Genomic DNA, 13,025 nt, shown 5'->3' on the forward strand with positions numbered 1-13,025 from the left:
TTACCTGACGTGTGAAAGCCCCATGTTTGACAGTGCGCGTTAACAAAGAGACCAATGATTTTTATTAAAAGTTGTCATGTGTTTTTGTTACCTTGCACCGGCCAAAAAGTGCCGGAAATGACTTCATTTGCAGTCACTTGAAAAGTAGGGATTCTCAAATAAATGGTAAGAGGTTGGAACAAATCTAAAGGAATGCATGGCATATCTATATGTATGTGTACGCAGGTATCCATATATAATAGATAGATAGATAGATAGATAGATAGATAGATAGATAGATAGATAGATAGATAGATAGATAGATAGATAGATAGATAGATAGATAGATAGATAGATAGATAGATAGATAGATAGATAGATAGATAGATAGATAGATAGATAGATAGATAGATAGATAGATAGATATTGGGAGAGAGAGAGCGTTACTATAAACTGAGACTTTATTTTCCATCAAGCTGTCTTTCCTTTCCTTCAGGAGCAGAATGTTCTGATCATCAGCGCTCCAGAATCTAGTGCTTGGTTGGCAAGCATCACACATTGTGATGTGTTAGCTAAGAGTTCCATGTCGTTCAGACTCATATATTCCTCTGTAGTTGTACCTTGGTGATTCAACAAAATGTGGCATCATAAGCAGCATTCTACTGCCATAGACTGGGCGGAAAAAACATTTAGAATTTCACTGAAAAAGAAAAAAAGCATACTTAGGCAGAGCTTTCTGGACAGCAAGGACATTAGAGTAAGTGATGAATAAGCACTGCTTTTGTTAATTTACATAGGCAGAACAGAGACTGCTGGGAAAAGCCTGAAATTAAAGGCCCAGAAAATGCCTGCTTCTGGATAGAACACTAAGAAGGGTTGAAAGTTTTTTCTCTGACCCTGGCCACTCTTACAAGCAATCCTATGATAGTCAGAAGGACCCACACTAAAAAGGAAGGGACAGCCATTTGGACCCTTTCCACCTTTTCTATATCTCGCCTGATCGAGCGCTGATTGAGCGGATTAGCACATGTACTTCTCATTTTGGGAAGGTATTGCTTAGCTTGCTACCAGCAGCTCAGTTATGTTATGATGTTAGAGGCTTGCAAGGAATGCTTTAGTCCTGCATTAGGCCGTTTTTATTGCTACTTGCATTCAAGGGAAAGATAATTAGCCAGAATCTGTGGCCCAGTTATTCACCTTGGCATTCCGATTTGCACAAAGGGAATAAGCATTTGAGAGAAAATGCAACATGTGTTTCTTATGTTGCTATGAACAGCTTTTTATTCTTTCTCTTTAGGGTCTAGCCAATGCAGAAATAGATAAATAAGTGCTGACTTTCTGTAAGACGTGTCCAATGCTGGGACAAAATAAAAGGGGACACTTATAAATGATAGTGATATCATTTGAGAAAGGGTAAGTTGACACTGAATTTCATGTATATTCACAGACCAAGCATGAAAAAGTCCCCAGCATGATCTTCATTGCGTGCTTAGAGCTGGTATTAGCTTTTCAGAGGTGCGGGCCTTTCGAAGGCTCGTTGGTCTAGGGGTATGATTCTCGCTTTGGGTGCGAGAGGTCCCGGGTTCAAATCCCGGACGAGCCCTTTCATTGGTGCTTTTTTAAAGTAGTATTGCAGTATGCATTTCAAAGCCAATATCAATTTTCTCTTTGCAGTAGTGGATGAATATTTGCTAGAGTCTCATGCTTTTAACCTTGCCCTGCCTGAGCAAATAGGAAACATTTCTCTTTAAGCATTTTGCAAAAATGCTGAACTTGCATGGCATATACAAGCGTTCAGCTAGGGCTGTCTGGGAAGGTTGCATGAAAGAAATCTAAAACCAGAGGCCCTTGGAATAGCCTGTTTTGAGAAGTTTCATCACAGAAGAATCAACTGTAGACATCTGTTTCTGTAGTGTAGTGGTTATCACGTTTGCCTCACACGCGAAAGGTCCCCGGTTCGAAACCGGGCAGAAACAGTTGATATATTGTCTTGGCTGCAATGTTGAGAGGTGCCTTTTTGCCATGAAATTGTCCAGGCCCTGAAGATGGTTTCATGCAGACTCGTTCCAAGAAAGTGAATTCTCTTAAAAACACTAAAGTAATTGGCATGTGGATGTATCTGTTGATTCACAGACCTCGCTTTGAAAAGAGCCCTGCATTCTGTTCATTGCTCACCTAGAACACGCATTAACTTTGGGAATTGTTGGCACCAACAGGCATCTTAGTTTAGTGGAGTGTTTCTGGTGTTTAAGTGCAGAAGCCCTGGGCTCAATTCCTCGGTGACCCTTCTCAAGGTGATGATACAAATGCATCGTCACCTTTACGTTTAATGTCAGAATTGTTTATTTCTATTTGGTGGTGTATGAATGCTTGCAATAGTATGTTGATTTTTTCTAGCCTTGAATGAATAAAAGCAAATCACTCCTCTTTATGTATTTTTCTAATACATTGATATTTGCATCTCCTTTCCTAGCCTGCATTTTTCATTATCTTACAGGCTGTATATAATAAGTATCAATTCAGGGGCCCTTCTTCTACTCAATTCACAACTGTTCTATCCCGGCATTGATAAGCAATCTACATCTGCTTCTGTTGTGTATTGGTTATCATGTTTACCTGACGTGTGAAAGCCCCATGTTTGACAGTGCGCGTTAACAAAGAGACCAATGATTTTTATTAAAAGTTGTCATGTGTTTTTGTTACCTTGCACCGGCCAAAAAGTGCCGGAAATGACTTCATTTGCAGTCACTTGAAAAGTAGGGATTCTCAAATAAATGGTAAGAGGTTGGAACAAATCTAAAGGAATGCATGGCATATCTATATGTATGTGTACGCAGGTATCCATATATAAAGATAGATAGATAGATAGATAGATAGATAGATAGATAGATAGATAGATAGATAGATAGATAGATAGATAGATAGATAGATAGATAGATAGATAGATAGATAGATAGATAGATAGATAGATAGATAGATAGATAGATAGATAGATAGATAGATAGATAGATAGATAGATAGATATTGGGAGAGAGAGAGCGTTACTATAAACTGAGACTTTATTTTCCATCAAGCTGTCTTTCCTTTCCTTCAGGAGCAGAATGTTCTGATCATCAGCGCTCCAGAATCTAGTGCTTGGTTGGCAAGCATCACACATTGTGATGTGTTAGCTAAGAGTTCCATGTCGTTCAGACTCATATATTCCTCTGTAGTTGTACCTTGGTGATTCAACAAAATGTGGCATCATAAGCAGCATTCTACTGCCATAGACTGGGCAGTAAAAACATTTAGAATTTCACTGAAAAAGAAAAAAAGCATACTTAGGCAGAGCTTTCTGGACAGTAAGGACATTAGAGTAAGTGATGAATAAGCACTGCTTTTGTTAATTTACATAGGCAGAACAGAGACTGCTGGGAAAAGCCTGAAATTAAAGGCACAGAAAATGCCTGCTTCTGGATAGAACACTAAGAAGGGTTGAAAGTTTTTTCTCTGACCCTGGCCACTCTTACAAGCAATCCTATGATAGTCAGAAGGACCCACCCTGAAAAGGAAGGGACAGCCATTTGGACCCTTTCCACCTTTTCTATATCTCGCCTGATCGCAACCTGATCGAGCGCTGATTGAGCGGATTAGCACATGTACTTCTCATTTTGGGAAGGTATTGCTTAGCTTGCTACCAGCAGCTCAGTTATGTTATGATGTTAGAGGCTTGCAAGGAATGCTTTAGTCCTGCATTAGGCCGTTTTTATTGCTACTTGCATTCAAGGGAAAGATAATTAGCCAGAATCTGTGGCCCAGTTATTCACCTTGGCATTCCGATTTGCACAAAGGGAATAAGCATTTGAGAGAAAATGCAACATGTGTTTCTTATGTTGCTATGAACAGCTTTTTATTCTTTCTCTTTAGGGTCTAGCCAATGCAGAAATAGATAAATAAGTGCTGACTTTCTGTAAGACGTGTCCAATGCTAGGACAAAATAAAAGGGGACACTTATAAATGATAGTGATATCATTTGAGAAAGGGTAAGTTGACACTGAATTTCATGTATATTCACAGACCAAGCATGAAAAAGTCCCCAGCATGATCTTCATTGCGTGCTTAGAGCTGGTATTAGCTTTTCAGAGGTGCGGGCCTTTCGAAGGCTCGTTGGTCTAGGGGTATGATTCTCGCTTTGGGTGTGAGAGGTCCCGGGTTCAAATCCCGGACGAGCCCTTTCATTGGTGCTTTTTTAAAGTAGTATTGCAGTATGCATTTCAAAGCCAATATCAATTTTCTCTTTGCAGTAGTGGATGAATATTTGCTAGAGTCTCATGCTTTTAACCTTGCCCTGCCTGAGCAACTAGGAAACATTTCTCTTTAAGCATTTTGCAAAAATGCTGAACTTGCATGGCATATACAAGCGTTCAGCTAGGGCTGTCTGGGAAGGTTGCATGAAAGAAATCTAAAACCAGAGGCCCTTGGAATAGCCTGTTTTGAGAAATTTCATCACAGAAGAATCAACTGTAGACATCTGTTTCTGTAGTGTAGTGGTTATCACGTTCGCCTCACACGCGAAAGGTCCCCGGTTCGAAACCGGGCAGAAAAAGTTGTTATATTGTCTTGGCTGCAATGTTGAGAGGTGCCGTTTTGCCATGAAATTGTCCAGGCCCTGAAGATGGTTTCATGCAGACTCGTTCCAAGAAAGTGAATTCTCCTAAAAACACTAAAGTAATTGGCATGTGGATGTATCTGTTGATTCACAGACCTCGCTTTGAAAAGAGCCCTGCATTCTGTTCATTGCTCACCTAGAACACGCATTAACTTTGGGAATTGTTGGCACCAACAGGCATCTTAGTTTAGTGGAGTGTTTCTGGTGTTTAAGTGCAGAAGCCCTGGGCTCAATTCCTCGGTGACCCTTCTCAAGGTGATGATACAAATGCATCGTCACCTTTACGTTTAATGTCAGAATTGTTTATTTCTATTTGGTGGTGTATGAATGCTTGCAATAGTATGTTGATTTTTTCTAGCCTTGAATGAATAAAAGCAAATCACTCCTCTTTATGTATTTTTCTAATACATTGATATTTGCATCTACTTTCCTAGCCTGCATTTTTCATTATCTTACAGGCTGTATATAATAAGTATCAATTCAGGGGCCCTTCTTCTACTCAATTCACAACTGTTCTATCCCGGCATTGATAAGCAATCTACATCTGCTTCTGTTGTGTATTGGTTATCATGTTTACCTGACGTGTGAAAGCCCCATGTTTGACAGTGCGCGTTAACAAAGAGACCAATGATTTTTATTAAAAGTTGTCATGTGTTTTTGTTACCTTGCACCGGCCAAAAAGTGCCGGAAATGACTTCATTTGCAGTCACTTGAAAAGTAGTGATTCTCAAATAAATGGTAAGAGGTTGGAACAAATCTAAAGGAATGCATGGCATATCTATATGTATGTGTACGCAGGTATCCATATATAAAGATAGATAGATAGATAGATAGATAGATAGATAGATAGATAGATAGATAGATAGATAGATAGATAGATAGATAGATAGATAGATAGATAGATAGATAGATAGATAGATAGATAGATAGATAGATAGATAGATAGATAGATAGATAGATAGATAGATAGATAGATAGATAGATAGATAGATAGATAGATATTGGGAGAGAGAGAGCGTTACTATAAACTGAGACTTTATTTTCCATCAAGCTGTCTTTCCTTTCCTTCAGGAGCAGAATGTTCTGATCATCAGCGCTCCAGAATCTAGTGCTTGGTTGGCAAGCATCACACATTGTGATGTGTTAGCTAAGAGTTCCATGTCGTTCAGACTCATATATTCCTCTGTAGTTGTACCTTGGTGATTCAACAAAATGTGGCATCATAAGCAGCATTCTACTGCCATAGACTGGGCGGAAAAAACATTTAGAATTTCACTGAAAAAGAAAAAAAGCATACTTAGGCAGAGCTTTCTGGACAGTAAGGACATTAGAGTAAGTGATGAATAAGCACTGCTTTTGTTAATTTACATAGGCAGAACAGAGACTGCTGGGAAAAGCCTGAAATTAAAGGCCCAGAAAATGCCTGCTTCTGGATAGAACACTAAGAAGGGTTGAAAGTTTTTTCTCTGACCCTGGCCACTCTTACAAGCAATCCTATGATAGTCAGAAGGACCCACCCTGAAAAGGAAGGGACAGCCATTTGGACCCTTTCCACCTTTTCTATATCTCGCCTGATCGCAACCTGATCGAGCGCTGATTGAGCGGATTAGCACATGTACTTCTCATTTTGGGAAGGTATTGCTTAGCTTGCTACCAGCAGCTCAGTTATGTTATGATGTTAGAGGCTTGCAAGGAATGCTTTAGTCCTGCATTAGGCCGTTTTTATTGCTACTTGCATTCAAGGGAAAGATAATTAGCCAGAATCTGTGGCCCAGTTATTCACCTTGGCATTCCGATTTGCACAAAGGGAATAAGCATTTGAGAGAAAATGCAACATGTGTTTCTTATGTTGCTATGAACAGCTTTTTATTCTTTCTCTTTAGGGTCTAGCCAATGCAGAAATAGATAAATAAGTGCTGACTTTCTGTAAGACGTGTCCAATGCTGGGACAAAATAAAAGGGGACACTTATAAATGATAGTGATATCATTTGAGAAAGGGTAAGTTGACACTGAATTTCATGTATATTCACAGACCAAGCATGAAAAAGTCCCCAGCATGATCTTCATTGCGTGCTTAGAGCTGGTATTAGCTTTTCAGAGGTGCGGGCCTTTCGAAGGCTCGTTGGTCTAGGGGTATGATTCTCGCTTTGGGTGCGAGAGGTCCCGGGTTCAAATCCCGGACGAGCCCTTTCATTGGTGCTTTTTTAAAGTAGTATTGCAGTATGCATTTCAAAGCCAATATCAATTTTCTCTTTGCAGTAGTGGATGAATATTTGCTAGAGTCTCATGCTTTTAACCTTGCCCTGCCTGAGCAACTAGGAAACATTTCTCTTTAAGCATTTTGCAAAAATGCTGAACTTGCATGGCATATACAAGCGTTCAGCTAGGGCTGTCTGGGAAGGTTGCATGAAAGAAATCTAAAACCAGAGGCCCTTGGAATAGCCTGTTTTGAGAAATTTCATCACAGAAGAATCAACTGTAGACATCTGTTTCTGTAGTGTAGTGGTTATCACGTTCGCCTCACACGCGAAAGGTCCCCGGTTCGAAACCGGGCAGAAAAAGTTGTTATATTGTCTTGGCTGCAATGTTGAGAGGTGCCGTTTTGCCATGAAATTGTCCAGGCCCTGAAGATGGTTTCATGCAGACTCGTTCCAAGAAAGTGAATTCTCCTAAAAACACTAAAGTAATTGGCATGTGGATGTATCTGTTGATTCACAGACCTCGCTTTGAAAAGAGCCCTGCATTCTGTTCATTGCTCACCTAGAACACGCATTAACTTTGGGAATTGTTGGCACCAACAGGCATCTTAGTTTAGTGGAGTGTTTCTGGTGTTTAAGTGCAGAAGCCCTGGGCTCAATTCCTCGGTGACCCTTCTCAAGGTGATGATACAAATGCATCGTCACCTTTACGTTTAATGTCAGAATTGTTTATTTCTATTTGGTGGTGTATGAATGCTTGCAATAGTATGTTGATTTTTTCTAGCCTTGAATGAATAAAAGCAAATCACTCCTCTTTATGTATTTTTCTAATACATTGATATTTGCATCTACTTTCCTAGCCTGCATTTTTCATTATCTTACAGGCTGTATATAATAAGTATCAATTCAGGGGCCCTTCTTCTACTCAATTCACAACTGTTCTATCCCGGCATTGATAAGCAATCTACATCTGCTTCTGTTGTGTATTGGTTATCATGTTTACCTGACGTGTGAAAGCCCCATGTTTGACAGTGCGCGTTAACAAAGAGACCAATGATTTTTATTAAAAGTTGTCATGTGTTTTTGTTACCTTGCACCGGCCAAAAAGTGCCGGAAATGACTTCATTTGCAGTCACTTGAAAAGTAGTGATTCTCAAATAAATGGTAAGAGGTTGGAACAAATCTAAAGGAATGCATGGCATATCTATATGTATGTGTACGCAGGTATCCATATATAAAGATAGATAGATAGATAGATAGATAGATAGATAGATAGATAGATAGATAGATAGATAGATAGATAGATAGATAGATAGATAGATAGATAGATAGATAGATAGATAGATAGATAGATAGATAGATAGATAGATAGATAGATAGATAGATAGATAGATAGATAGATAGATAGATAGATAGATAGATAGATAGATAGATATTGGGAGAGAGAGAGCGTTACTATAAACTGAGACTTTATTTTCCATCAAGCTGTCTTTCCTTTCCTTCAGGAGCAGAATGTTCTGATCATCAGCGCTCCAGAATCTAGTGCTTGGTTGGCAAGCATCACACATTGTGATGTGTTAGCTAAGAGTTCCATGTCGTTCAGACTCATATATTCCTCTGTAGTTGTACCTTGGTGATTCAACAAAATGTGGCATCATAAGCAGCATTCTACTGCCATAGACTGGGCGGAAAAAACATTTAGAATTTCACTGAAAAAGAAAAAAAGCATACTTAGGCAGAGCTTTCTGGACAGTAAGGACATTAGAGTAAGTGATGAATAAGCACTGCTTTTGTTAATTTACATAGGCAGAACAGAGACTGCTGGGAAAAGCCTGAAATTAAAGGCCCAGAAAATGCCTGCTTCTGGATAGAACACTAAGAAGGGTTGAAAGTTTTTTCTCTGACCCTGGCCACTCTTACAAGCAATCCTATGATAGTCAGAAGGACCCACACTAAAAAGGAAGGGACAGCCATTTGGACCCTTTCCACCTTTTCTATATCTCGCCTGATCGAGCCTGATCGAGCGCTGATTGAGCGGATTAGCACATGTACTTCTCATTTTGGGAAGGTATTGCTTAGCTTGCTACCAGCAGCTCAGTTATGTTATGATGTTAGAGGCTTGCAAGGAATGCTTTAGTCCTGCATTAGGCCGTTTTTATTGCTACTTGCATTCAAGGGAAAGATAATTAGCCAGAATCTGTGGCCCAGTTATTCATCTTGGCATCCCGATTTGCACAAAGGGAATAAGCATTTGAGAGAAAATGCAACATGTGTTTCTTATGTTGCTATGAACAGCTTTTTATTCTTTCTCTTTAGGGTCTAGCCAATGCAGAAATAGATAAATAAGTGCTGACTTTCTGTAAGACGTGTCCAATGCTGGGACAAAATAAAAGGGGACACTTATAAATGATAGTGATATCATTTGAGAAAGGGTAAGTTGACACTGAATTTCATGTATATTCACAGACCAAGCATGAAAAAGTCCCCAGCATGATCTTCATTGCGTGCTTAGAGCTGGTATTAGCTTTTCAGAGGTGCGGGCCTTTCGAAGGCTCGTTGGTCTAGGGTATGATTCTCGCTTTGGGTGCGAGAGGTCCCGGGTTCAAATCCCGGACGAGCCCTTTCATTGGTGCTTTTTTAAAGTAGTATTGCAGTATGCATTTCAAAGCCAATATCAATTTTCTCTTTGCAGTAGTGGATGAATATTTGCTAGAGTCTCATGCTTTTAACCTTGCCCTGCCTGAGCAAATAGGAAACATTTCTCTTTAAGCATTTTGCAAAAATGCTGAACTTGCATGGCATATACAAGCGTTCAGCTAGGGCTGTCTGGGAAGGTTGCATGAAAGAAATCTAAAACCAGAGGCCCTTGGAATAGCCTGTTTTGAGAAGTTTCATCACAGAAGAATCAACTGTAGACATCTGTTTCTGTAGTGTAGTGGTTATCACGTTTGCCTCACACGCGAAAGGTCCCCGTTTCGAAACCGGGCAGAAACAGTTGATATATTGTCTTGGCTGCAATGTTGAGAGGTGCCGTTTTGCCATGAAATTGTCCAGGCCCTGAAGATGGTTTCATGCAGACTCGTTCCAAGAAAGTGAATTCTCTTAAAAACACTAAAGTAATTGGCATGTGGATGTATCTGTTGATTCACAGACCTCGCTTTGAAAAGAGCCCTGCATTCTGTTCATTGCTCACCTAGAACACGCATTAACTTTGGGAATTGTTGGCACCAACAGGCATCTTAGTTTAGTGGAGTGTTTCTGGTGTTTAAGTGCAGAAGCCCTGGGCTCAATTCCTCGGTGACCCTTCTCAAGGTGATGATACAAATGCATCGTCACCTTTACGTTTAATGTCAGAATTGTTTATTTCTATTTGGTGGTGTATGAATGCTTGCAATAGTATGTTGATTTTTTCTAGCCTTGAATGAATAAAAGCAAATCACTCCTCTTTATGTATTTTTCTAATACATTGATATTTGCATCTCCTTTCCTAGCCTGCATTTTTCATTATCTTACAGGCTGTATATAATAAGTATCAATTCAGGGGCCCTTCTTCTACTCAATTCACAACTGTTCTATCCCGGCATTGATAAGCAATCTACATCTGCTTCTGTTGTGTATTGGTTATCATGTTTACCTGACGTGTGAAAGCCCCATGTTTGACAGTGCGCGTTAACAAAGAGACCAATGATTTTTATTAAAAGTTGTCATGTGTTTTTGTTACCTTGCACCGGCCAAAAAGTGCCGGAAATGACTTCATTTGCAGTCACTTGAAAAGTAGGGATTCTCAAATAAATGGTAAGAGGTTGGAACAAATCTAAAGGAATGCATGGCATATCTATATGTATGTGTACGCAGGTATCCATATATAAAGATAGATAGATAGATAGATAGATAGATAGATAGATAGATAGATAGATAGATAGATAGATAGATAGATAGATAGATAGATAGATAGATAGATAGATAGATAGATAGATAGATAGATAGATAGATAGATAGATAGATAGATAGATAGATAGATAGATATTGGGAGAGAGAGAGCGTTACTATAAACTGAGACTTTATTTTCCATCAAGCTGTCTTTCCTTTCCTTCAGGAGCAGAATGTTCTGATCATCAGCGCTCCAGAATCTAGTGCTTGGTTGGCAAGCATCACACATTGTGATGTGTTAGCTAAGAGTTCCATGTCGTTCAGACTCATATATTCCTCTGTAGTTGTACCTTGGTGATTCAACAAAATGTGGCATCATAAGCAGCATTCTACTGCCATAGACTGGGCGGAAAAAACATTTAGAATTTCACTGAAAAAGAAAAAAAGCATACTTAGGCAGAGCTTTCTGGACAGTAAGGACATTAGAGTAAGTGATGAATAAGCACTGCTTTTGTTAATTTACATAGGCAGAACAGAGACTGCTGGGAAAAGCCTGAAATTAAAGGCACAGAAAATGCCTGCTTCTGGATAGAACACTAAGAAGGGTTGAAAGTTTTTTCTCTGACCCTGGCCACTCTTACAAGCAATCCTATGATAGTCAGAAGGACCCACCCTGAAAAGGAAGGGACAGCCATTTGGACCCTTTCCACCTTTTCTATATCTCGCCTGATCGCAACCTGATCGAGCGCTGATTGAGCGGATTAGCACATGTACTTCTCATTTTGGGAAGGTATTGCTTAGCTTGCTACCAGCAGCTCAGTTATGTTATGATGTTAGAGGCTTGCAAGGAATGCTTTAGTCCTGCATTAGGCCGTTTTTATTGCTACTTGCATTCAAGGGAAAGATAATTAGCCAGAATCTGTGGCCCAGTTATTCACCTTGGCATTCCGATTTGCACAAAGGGAATAAGCATTTGAGAGAAAATGCAACATGTGTTTCTTATGTTGCTATGAACAGCTTTTTATTCTTTCTCTTTAGGGTCTAGCCAATGCAGAAATAGATAAATAAGTGCTGACTTTCTGTAAGACGTGTCCAATGCTGGGACAAAATAAAAGGGGACACTTATAAATGATAGTGATATCATTTGAGAAAGGGTAAGTTGACACTGAATTTCATGTATATTCACAGACCAAGCATGAAAAAGTCCCCAGCATGATCTTCATTGCGTGCTTAGAGCTGGTATTAGCTTTTCAGAGGTGCGGGCCTTTCGAAGGCTCGTTGGTCTAGGGGTATGATTCTCGCTTTGGGTGCGAGAGGTCCCGGGTTCAAATCCCGGACGAGCCCTTTCATTGGTGCTTTTTTAAAGTAGTATTGCAGTATGCATTTCAAAGCCAATATCAATTTTCTCTTTGCAGTAGTGGATGAATATTTGCTAGAGTCTCATGCTTTTAACCTTGCCCTGCCTGAGCAACTAGGAAACATTTCTCTTTAAGCATTTTGCAAAAATGCTGAACTTGCATGGCATATACAAGCGTTCAGCTAGGGCTGTCTGGGAAGGTTGCATGAAAGAAATCTAAAACCAGAGGCCCTTGGAATAGCCTGTTTTGAGAAATTTCATCACAGAAGAATCAACTGTAGACATCTGTTTCTGTAGTGTAGTGGTTATCACGTTCGCCTCACACGCGAAAGGTCCCCGGTTCGAAACCGGGCAGAAAAAGTTGTTATATTGTCTTGGCTGCAATGTTGAGAGGTGCCGTTTTGCCATGAAATTGTCCAGGCCCTGAAGATGGTTTCATGCAGACTCGTTCCAAGAAAGTGAATTCTCCTAAAAACACTAAAGTAATTGGCCTGTGGATGTATCTGTTGATTCACAGACCTCGCTTTGAAAAGAGCCCTGCATTCTGTTCATTGCTCACCTAGAACACGCATTAACTTTGGGAATTGTTGGCACCAACAGGCATCTTAGTTTAGTGGAGTGTTTCTGGTGTTTAAGTGCAGAAGCCCTGGGCTCAATTCCTCGGTGACCCTTCTCAAGGTGATGATACAAATGCATCGTCACCTTTACGTTTAATGTCAGAATTGTTTATTTCTATTTGGTGGTGTATGAATGCTTGCAATAGTATGTTGATTTTTTCTAGCCTTGAATGAATAAAAGCAAATCACTCCTCTTTATGTATTTTTCTAATACATTGATATTTGCATCTCCTTTCCTAGCCTGCATTTTTCATTATCTTACAGGCTGTATATAATAAGTATCAATTCAGGGGCCCTTCTTCTACTCAATTCACAACTGTTCTATCCCGGCATTGATAAGCAATCTACATCTGCT

General features: G+C 39.7%; 7 non-coding genes across 7 annotated transcripts; all 7 read left to right on the forward strand.

The window, feature by feature from the left end:
* Positions 1-1,510: 1,510 nt before the first annotated feature.
* Positions 1,511-1,582, forward strand: TRNAP-UGG (transfer RNA proline (anticodon UGG)). Its single transcript has one exon. It is a non-coding gene; the product is annotated as a tRNA-Pro (tRNA).
* Positions 1,583-1,882: 300 nt separating this feature from the next.
* TRNAV-CAC (transfer RNA valine (anticodon CAC)) lies at positions 1,883-1,955 on the forward strand. The gene has a single exon. It is a non-coding gene; the product is annotated as a tRNA-Val (tRNA).
* Positions 1,956-4,491: 2,536 nt separating this feature from the next.
* Positions 4,492-4,564, forward strand: TRNAV-CAC (transfer RNA valine (anticodon CAC)). Its single transcript has one exon. It is a non-coding gene; the product is annotated as a tRNA-Val (tRNA).
* A 2,180-nt stretch (positions 4,565-6,744) lies between these two features.
* Positions 6,745-6,816, forward strand: TRNAP-UGG (transfer RNA proline (anticodon UGG)). The gene has a single exon. It is a non-coding gene; the product is annotated as a tRNA-Pro (tRNA).
* A 300-nt stretch (positions 6,817-7,116) lies between these two features.
* On the forward strand, positions 7,117-7,189 carry TRNAV-CAC (transfer RNA valine (anticodon CAC)). Its single transcript has one exon. It is a non-coding gene; the product is annotated as a tRNA-Val (tRNA).
* Positions 7,190-11,968: 4,779 nt separating this feature from the next.
* On the forward strand, positions 11,969-12,040 carry TRNAP-UGG (transfer RNA proline (anticodon UGG)). Its single transcript has one exon. It is a non-coding gene; the product is annotated as a tRNA-Pro (tRNA).
* A 300-nt stretch (positions 12,041-12,340) lies between these two features.
* TRNAV-CAC (transfer RNA valine (anticodon CAC)) lies at positions 12,341-12,413 on the forward strand. Its single transcript has one exon. It is a non-coding gene; the product is annotated as a tRNA-Val (tRNA).
* The last annotated feature ends 612 nt before the right edge of the window (positions 12,414-13,025 follow it).

Source organism: Lissotriton vulgaris, unplaced genomic scaffold (genome assembly GCF_964263255.1).
Source record: "Lissotriton vulgaris unplaced genomic scaffold, aLisVul1.2 SCAFFOLD_595, whole genome shotgun sequence".
Classification (NCBI taxonomy): domain Eukaryota; kingdom Metazoa; phylum Chordata; class Amphibia; order Caudata; family Salamandridae; genus Lissotriton; species Lissotriton vulgaris.